Consider the following 10,267-nt stretch of genomic DNA (forward strand, 5'->3'; position numbering starts at 1 on the left):
GGCTCAGCAAACAGTTTTGTATATGCAAGTACATGTTTGTACTTTAGCTACGTATGTATATATGTATGTATGTATGTATGTATGTATGTATGTATGTATGTATGTATGTATGTATGTATGTATGTATGCATGCTTGTGCGTGCGTTCGTTCGTTATATGTATGTGCGTACGTGCGTGTATGTATGTATGTATGTATGTATGTATGTATGTATGTATGTATGTATGTATGTATGTATGTATGTATGTATGTATGTATGTATGAATGTATGTATGTATGTATGTATGTATGTATGTATGTATGTATGTATGTATGTATGTATGTAGTTATGTGTGTATGTATGTATGTATGTATGTATGTATGTATGTATGTACGTAGGTATGTATGTATGTATTGATTGATTGCAAAATGTTAGTTCAATGGAAACTTCAAAGAAGTTAAGTAGGTTAAGGGTGACATGAACTATGAGAATGACATGTGTGGTATATTCAGCATATTGCATGCTAATATGTAGACATATAGATGCTATACAAATTGGGTAGTCTTTAAGGCTGATGCGGTTGGCGATCCCGAATTATAAATTTTATTAATGAATCCCTTGAGTGTCGAGATACAAGGGGTAGACCAAGTAAATGTGAGTTAGGAGTTGTCCAAAAATCAGCACTAGCTGATCAGTTCGATCTTGGATAAAAGTGCTCAGATTTATTCACCGGCAGACCACATTGGCCTACCAGGGGCTCCAGTTCCACTCTTAGTGCTATGCCCACTCCACTCACTTCCACAGTAGTACATAAGCTCCCAACCGCATCGCCAAATTGTGGTCAAATTGTTGATCAGCCATATTCCATCATGTCGTGACTGCACGGTGGGCGCCATTGTGAGCCTGGTGTTGTACAGAAGAAACGAGCACAACACCCTCGAGTCGTGGGTTTATTTCGCATCATATATACAAGAGAAAAGAAAACAGGAACAAATCCAGGGAAACCAAGGGGGAAAAAACAAACATGAAGACCATAAACAACCAGATACCACAACTTGAATATATCTGAGCGGATTAGGATTAAAGGTTACCCAGAACCCTTTAATGCATCAGAGGCGGTTCAATGGCATGCCAGATATGGGGGTGATCAAACCCTCTAACTCGCAATATTTGTCTCCCGTGGTCCCATTCAAAGAAAAAGGACAGTAGAAACAACTTTTGTATTGACTTCCGTCAATGAAATAAAGTCAGTGTTCGATGCCGAACCAATGCCAGATGTGAGCATTACCGTACAATGAAGGCATTTGCAACCCAGAAAGGGGTTATACCAAATTAAGGCAACGCCATTCGGATTGGTACGTGCCACTGCCTCATGTTTTCGCTGGATGCGCAAGATACTAAAAGGTTCAGTAACCGTTGACAGCTACGTAGACATTTTTGCCTTCATGGATACTAGGAGCGAACAGGTGTCCGTTTAAGCTGAACATTTCCTTAGAATCCGCAAGGAGATTCTCAGAATTGGCTGTACATATTTAGAGTGTGTGGGTTATATCATCATTGGATCAGGGCAGTTAAATCCTAACTCCAAACAAGCGGAAGCAGTTAGAAACTTTTTACACCAATCAGCAAGACTCAGGATCATTTGTTTCTTGGCTTGGATGGTTTATGGGAACTTTTGCTGCTATTGCAGTCCATTGTCTGATCTGACAAAGAAGGAGCAACTGTATAAAGTGTTGTGGAAATCATCACAAGAAAGTGCTTAAAAAGCGGATCAGTGCACCTATATTAAAGGTACCTGATGTTAGCCAAACATTTATTCTAAGAACTGGTGTTTCTGATATTGGGATGGGAGATAGCAATATATGATAAAGATGCCTGTTGCGTATGTGAGCGGGATATTGCTGCTCTCTAAGCAAATATACGCTTAATCGAGACGGAGTATATTGCTGTAGTGTTGCGGATTGGGAAACTACATGTATATGTTTTGGGAGAGATTTTATTCTCGAGACTGATCACCAGTCACTGTTGTATTTGAACAAATCTTGGGTTAATAACACTCGGTTTGTGTATTGAGCCCTGACTCTACAACCTTATCGTATTCAATGTAAGACAATCATAAAGGTTGAAAACATAGGCGCAAACTAATCGAGAGAGCATGATTGGCAACTCCAATATTTGTATGCCGTGTCTATAGTACAAGTCACACGGGTCATGTAATCATTCAACACCGACTATTTCAGTAATGGGTGTCATTTTTTACAATTTGATTATACATACCTTTAAGTGACTAGTGTTCACTTTGTATAACATCCATATTCCTCTGGAAAGTTATTATGTAGATGCCCCGAGAGGTGCAGACAGCAAAATCAATGTTAAAGTACGTAGACATTTTTGGACAAAATGAACCTAAAGGTCTCATCCAGTACAATCTCGATTGAATATTGCGTGCTGTGATGTCACAATGACAACTACGCATATTGATAAACACTTTCATGCTCACCTCGACTGCGACGCTTCCACTTCACACGCTCTTATTTTGACCCAAGTACATGGCCACCATTGTAAAGGTTCATATAGCGATAGATAATTTTCGTCTGGAAGTTTCTTGCCGACAGTTAAGGTGCAGACCATTCAATGATTAGGATTAAAAAGACTTTCTTTAAAGAAAATTAGTGTTAAATTTTAAAAGAACAATTATTATTTAATTTATAATGAGAACATCAGTATATATGACCTATTCGAATTGTACTATAGGTATTGCGTATCAAGAAAGGTAAAGATCATATTTTTAACTGATTTTCCGTGATTAATCAAAAACGGGTACATTTTCTTTTTGTTTGTTTTTCTTTGGTTATGAGAGGAGGGTGTTTGTTTGTCTCTGAATAAGGAAAGAAAATAACAGAAAATAACGTACAACGACAACATCATGAATGGTTTCATTGCAGGACTTCATTTTTATTATCCTTTTTCATATCCCATTATGCAGAACATACAAACGGAATGTACAGCAAACAAGAACAATATACATGAGGTTTAACATGTATTGCATGCTTGACTTCATTCAGGGTTAAACACCTTTACATTTTGGATGAAAGTCATTGTCCAGGTACTAAATTAAAGGGTTGGCTTTGTGATTTATCTTCAGAGATTCCATTAAGTTATTTTAGTATTTTTTGACTGAAATTGAAAGCAAATATATGCAGAAACGTGAGGTCGGTGTTATTAATGTGAACTCTGTCATACATCACTTATCATTGACACACACACATATATATATTTGTATTTATGTGTGCGTGTGTGAGTGTGTGTGTGTGTGTGAGTTTCTGTTTCTATGCTTGTGTCTTTACTGCCAATCACTAGATGGCACTTCTTCGCTTATTCTAAATTTTACTAAACGACTAAAGAACAGAGAACACTTGCAGAATATTTTACTTCATATTCATATCTGGGCCTGTCACTTTTATGATTAAAATAGAATGCACAACATATTATTTATGGAAATAAATGTTTGAGTAAATAAACGTTTAGAGCAAATAAATGTTTAGAATGAATAAATGTTTCGCAGCATATTTTTATTGGCTTCCGATTATACTTACAGAAAGGATATTAACCTACAATAGAACAACCAACATCATCTCTATCTAAACCGAATCCAGCGCCATAATCCTCCATCAACTCCAATTAGGCTATGTGGTGTCCACATCGGTCTACCTGCTCCAAAACTCCTAAACCCCATGTGCTGTCAGCTGACACGAGAACCGACGGCATTTGCTTCTGCATTTCCTTTAGCGGTGATAGCTGCATATGTCCCTGAGCCTACTACATCTGGACTAACTTTAATTCCATGCCCACCCCAAGGGCCATGTCCCCCAAAGCCAGCGCCATCTCCACCCCTTGGTCCATATTCTCCAAAACTATATCCTCCATAATTACCACCTACTCCCAAGCTACCGACAAACGCAGGATTACCGAAGATTGGCCAGAGTCTGTATCCTTTTCGATCTAGAATGAAGGGACCATGTCCATTAAAAAAGGCAGGCGTAGGGTCGTTAGAACCAAGAGGGCTTGTAACCGAGGTGATGGGACCAACCTTGACTACCTGACCAGCATTGTGAGAGGCTGTTCCGATGCCTTTACCTACAGCAGTGGATATTCTACACCTTGGAATACTGACGGCATGTCCGCGACCGAAACCAATCGATGTAGGTCCTGCAACCACAGTGGTACCACCGTGATCTAATCCAGCAAGCCCAGCCCCAGGACCAGCCCAGGGACCAAAACCGAAGAGACAACCACCTGAACTAAAACTGTAGCCCCATCTGCCCTTGGCCAAAGCGATGCAGCACAAGATGACGATTGCCTTCAACTTGGGCTCTGAAAAGATCAAATAGAACCTCAGTGAGCGGCCTGAAAACAGTCAAATCTAATAAGAACTAACATTTTGTTTCAGAATAATTCGTACACAATAAGACGATCTTTATTGTCTTAAATAAGTGACAATTTTAACCCATACATTCTAAAGACAGGAATTGTTTAATTAGGTTTTGCTTCTGTATTTATGTCAGGTATGTGTGAATGTCAAAGACAAGTGAACATCTAGATAATAATATAAGTCTGTTCATCTCATCCGAATCACAACTCTTCTTGATAAATGCATTTACATTATCAAGGAATTAGGCAAAGGAATCTAGATACATTCGGTTTGCAATTACATAATTATTGGAAAGATGACCAATGTATTTGGTTTATTTTGTTGCTACGAAAGTCGTCACTAAATCTTATAAGTAGGCGATTCGTATGCATTAGATAAATATTTTTAACCTCAGAAAAGAGTCAAACATCGTGATGATCTACCGCACATTCTCCACATAGTGAGTCTGTTGGAATAAACTATGCCTGACAACCGACCGGTGCTCCACATGAAAACTTTATAATCGGATTTTAGAGTGCCCATAACCAACTCTCTGTATTCAATAGAGAATCGTATTAGTGCATGTTTCTGACAATGTGCAAATAGCAGATATAAATAAGACCCAGTTTGATAGTCTAATCAAAGGAGAACGAAAAATAAGTGATGCTCTGTATTTCCACTAAATCGGCATCGTTTCTTTCACATGGTGAAACAGGTTTTATGTTATAATCACAGTGATACAGATTGGCTCGAGCCCGCCTGAGGTTCAGTATTATGATTTTGTCAGGCATTGGCAGTTTGAGGTATTCCCACTTTGACTATGAAGGGTGAAAATTACAATCAGATCAATAATGGGTATGTCATGAAAAAGCAGTTAAATGTTGATAAATCAATATCTTTGCGAGTCATCCTCTTTGAATTTCCTGGCCTCTTAAAGTCAATGCAATAGGCAAAAAACTACTTCTCTTCATCAGAGAAAAGGTCAGAAAAAAATAAAATATTATTTTTAATGAATCGATACTGTACGAAATTTAAAACTTTCAATGTATTTTAAAGTTTTCTTTTCCTTTCTTAACGTTATAGGTATTCGTTTATTTGTTCGTTCCTTCAATATAGGAATAATGAACAGTTCAAACTAAATAAATCGGAAACCTTTAAGGTATTCAAGAAAATTAAATAAATTGGATAACTTTCTAAAATTCAAGAAACTTCAAAATTGTCGAGAGAACTAAACGAAAAAAGATAAAGTATAAAATCCAATTTTGTTATAAGCCAATGTACAAACATGAGATTTTCAGGAAACTGACTAAGTGACGGTCCCTTATGATCTCCAACATCATTCAATAAATTAAAGCAGTGGTGAAAATACTAGTATTTGCATCACATTACTAAAAAAATCGATCATTATGGCGTTACTGGGAACTTTTTGAAGTTAACACTTAGTCGATGCTATTAATAAATAAGTGAAAGTCAGAATGAGATACCTGCAAAATACATATTATAGAAAATAGTTCGAAAAAATTGAAATTTCCATCCTGTAGAATGTCCAAAACCTTGTATAAAGATTAAAAGCAACAGAGTGAAAACTAAACAAGGTACAACTCGATTCTTCGTGGATTTACATCAACTTTGGTATAGAGGGACTTGTGATTAACATTATCTTAGGCAATATGTCAAATTGAACCCAACTGCTTGTAAACTCTACTGGAAAACTGCAACTTACCTCCTTCTTCGTACTTTGGAGTGGTATGAATAAATGTACCACTGGACTTCGTTATCTACTTCATTATATACTAAGATGTACGAATTAATTTACATATAAATACATTATAAATATTCATTTATTCATAAATCGATTAATTATGTCTGACGACCATACACCAAATGTTAAGTAAAACCACATGGGCAAAAACACATGCCCCGAAAAAAATCAGACACACAAGCAAAATCTTTGATTTATTTCCCTAGAATGCAAACTGAAAATTTAAAAAGAAATTACAGTATTATGAAATAAATCCAAAAAGTTTTATTACAAGTCCAAATGTATGAAGTTCTAAATTAATTCTGGTGGAATACCAATTAAATTCCAAAAAATAATGTGTTGATGTGCCTGAAGTCTAAAACGTGGTAATGTGCCAATGGCCTGGAATGTGATGAAGTACTAACAGTCTTTTGATGTATCACAATATTATAGTCAAAAATGTTCTTGTCTGAATTCAGTATGATTCCCATATTAATGTTCCAGTCCAAGAATAGTATTGACGAGCACCTGGTACTACTTTGAATAAATAATTCCTTCCCAAATAAAAATCTGATCACAGCAATTAGAGTGATTTTGTTCAAGATGTTACGACAATATTGAATAATTTATCAAGTAAAGAACCTTACTGTAAAGAGCTAAGGCTCAGTAACAGAACCAGAATGAGGGTAAAAAGTTCATTTCTAGAACATTCTAAGTCGTCAACAAGATAAGATCTAATTATAATCTACAATAATTACAATAAAGAACATGACAAACCTCAGGTAAACTAGATTTTTCTGATAATATCCAGACATACCCCAAAATCGAATTAGTTATGTTTTACTGATAGGCAGAGGGAATTCATACATACTCAAACACATAACTTATGTTGGTTTCTCCTGATCATGTTCAACCATGTGTCCTAGACATGCAACACAAGCACGGCAAAGACTCACGTTTGGATCAATTGATCAAAGAAGTACCGAATAGTCTCCAGGTGATATTTCGAGGTGTAGTTATAGACGAAGAAATCATGGACGTAAGAATCACAGTTATTTTGACTGGAGGTATTCAAGTTCATTAAACGCTACAAAGACAAGGCGAACCTTTCATCCCTAACGGCACCAAGGTCTAATGATAAAGTCCATCTGGAGTTAGGAATGGCGAATTTCATCTGTCCTTTCCGTCCGTAAAATTTGTCAAAATTCCTAGAAAAGATTAAACTTGACGGCATATTCTATAGTTCCAATTTTGTCAATACATTCATCGCTTATTGGCAATGTAATGAATATGTTTTGGTCACAGTGTTCATTTTGCTATAATCGGTGCATATGTGAAAAGTATATGGTTTCAGCACAAGAATACGTATTGAACTCCAATCACTTTTACTTGGTTCCATAAAATTATTCATCAGCTAATCCTTTCTTTCCCAAACATTCCTGTTTGTGAAAATTCCTCCTGTACGAAGGTGTGGAATCTTCAATTTAAGCTCATTGAAGATTTTATTTATTCGTGTTGCAACATCTGGAAAGAACTGCTTTTATTTAAATAAGACCTGCTTTAGTACACGTCTCTTGTGATTTTTGATGAGAATGTTTCTGGTCCAGAGTTTTCAGTATTTCTGAATTTCAAAGATTGGTTCCACCAAAGTCATCACAGTCCAATTGCATTCCATCGCTTCAAGCATCACTGTGTATGCAATTTGCAATTCAATAAACTGAATAATTAACACGGGTATCTATATCAATATACTCCTTTAAAATATGAACATCCCATGAGTATTTATAATGTAATTTGAGTCACTTACTTTCCTTAAAACTTTATAAGAACTATATCACTCAGCCTGAAGAGGATTTTGAGGTATGGGCAAAACAACCAGAATTATAATACCTGGCTGAATACTCATTTCCTTTGTATTTTTTGTCATACTTTAATTTCATTTTTAACTTGGTCTTAGATAGGAGACCGACACAGTCTACCATTAGTCTGCTAAATAGTTCCTCAAATGCAGGAATAGGTTACAAATGAGCCATATGTGTCTTTTGATTGGTTTTTCCTATTATTTGACAAGTCGGACAAGATGTACAATATTCCAAACATCTCTTGTAATTTTTGGACATTAAAAATGATTAAAGATTTTGTAGTAAGTCCAGCTAACTGCTAAATGACCGGCCACATGCGTTTCATGGGCTAAACTAACAATGTCCTTTATATACAACAGTCATTTGTCACCCTGAGAAGAATAAAGAATATTAATAGATAAAAGAGAATCACTGTGATAAAACCTCTTGATTGATCCATACGAGGAGCAAAAATTACCTCTTCAAAAGCCTGACCAATAGGTATGTCGCTAAAGGAGTAATTTCCTGATCAACATCATTCTTGTGAGATTTGTTTTGCATAGTTGCAGTAATAGCACAATAAGGGCATAAATCAGGGATTTTTCAATGGGCTGAAATTTTTTTAATATCAAATCATGGCTTGTGAGTTACAGGTTTCTTAACCACAAGCTTGTGTCCAGCTAGGTCATTGCCTAGTAATAAATTAATTCCCTGCATGGGTAAAGATTACACAGCTACAACTGTGACGGGTCATGATACTAAGTCTGATGACAAATTAACACAAAGGAGACGAACATTAACAAAGCCACACTCTACTCCTGTATATGAACGCTTTCATTAGAAGTAGACATTTAATGAAAAAATGAAATTCACTACGTACTTGCATCAGATCTTTTATGCCTCAAGCAGAAGCTGTCTCGACTCCACCTTAAGGTTCACCGTTCAATATGTCCCAAAACCTACTTCCGAAGGATGAATCCACAAAGAAAAATTAAAGCCTCCGCTCAAGGATGATCATATTTTGTTTTTTTTTCAACCTGGAATTCTTCATCCTTTTGCATGATCTCTAAATTTTCAGGTGTTGGACTTTAAATACATTATTTCACTTTAGATGATATTGTTCAAAAACACTTGTTATTTTCACCCTGATTTTTAAGATATGTGAAATAATAGCTGAGACTTAGACAATTCCGAAACAAAGTGAATTTAATTTTTTTTTAACACGAGTGTTAGAAATATTCTAAAGAAAATCATATCCATTGGACGAACCCACACTTTTCTGTTACGACTCTATAATCGTAAACATAGCAACAGAAACGAGCGAAAACCAACAAATTTTGTAAATATTCAACAAATGATTTCTTTCCATAGAACAAACAGTAAAAATTTAGAAAGAACTTACAGTAACGTAAATTAAAATCCCCCTAGTCCTAAATGCTTTATCACAAGTAAAAATATATAAGGTTCGAATTGAATTCCGATTAATTTCGAATGTTGCACAAACACACAAAATAGCTTCATAATGAGGGTGAAACGTTCATTTCTAGAACATCATAAGTTGTCAACCAAATAAGGTCTATTACTAAAATTATGATAAATAACATGGCAAACATCAGGTACTCCAGGTTTCCGAATATCAATGCCCTAGACTCGGAATACACATGTTTACCTCCATTGATAATGATCCTAATATTTCAAATATATTCACAGAGAAATATTAGCTATACATGATTTTTGCAACATTTGTGTCCCTACACATTTAACTTGATCTTGACTAAGTTCAATTACAAAATTACAAATATAAATAACATATTATCATGTAGAAAAACGTAAAATAAACAACACAAATTAAATATAAATAACACCCTTCTTCTTTTTTTCTTGCATCATCATCATCATCATCATCATCATCATCATCATCATCATCATTACCAGCATTATGTTGACATTGATGTTGGAAATTTAGTGTGTTATTTGATTAAAGTTTGAAAGAAAATAAACTAATTTTTTCAGACTTGATCCTAAAATATGTGCGAAGATGAAATAAATACAAAATCGGTATTTTGTGACACAAAAATTGAATAAATATTGTGTTGGCAAAACGCGCATCTCAGGAGTACTTTATTAAGTTCTGACTTCTGTCAACATTTTTCTTTTACTTTTTTCTCGTCTGTTTGGGAACTAATACATTTTTGACGTCTATCTGAAAATATAAAAACAAACTACTAGACTATCTTACTTTTACAGACAGATCCTTGTCCATTTGTATATCTTACATTAGATATATTCTCTGTGC

The 10,267-nt window shown here is 35.4% G+C and overlaps 1 pseudogene; it reads right to left on the reverse strand.

Moving 5' to 3' along the window:
• Window positions 1-3,615: 3,615 nt before the first annotated feature.
• LOC149782180 (uncharacterized) lies at window positions 3,616-8,057 on the reverse strand (annotated as a pseudogene).
• Window positions 8,058-10,267: the final 2,210 nt, after the last annotated feature.

Source organism: Sinohyriopsis cumingii, chromosome 15, assembly GCF_028554795.1.
Source record: "Sinohyriopsis cumingii isolate HCF-2022 chromosome 15, ASM2855479v2, whole genome shotgun sequence".
Classification (NCBI taxonomy): Eukaryota; Metazoa; Mollusca; class Bivalvia; order Unionida; family Unionidae; genus Sinohyriopsis; species Sinohyriopsis cumingii.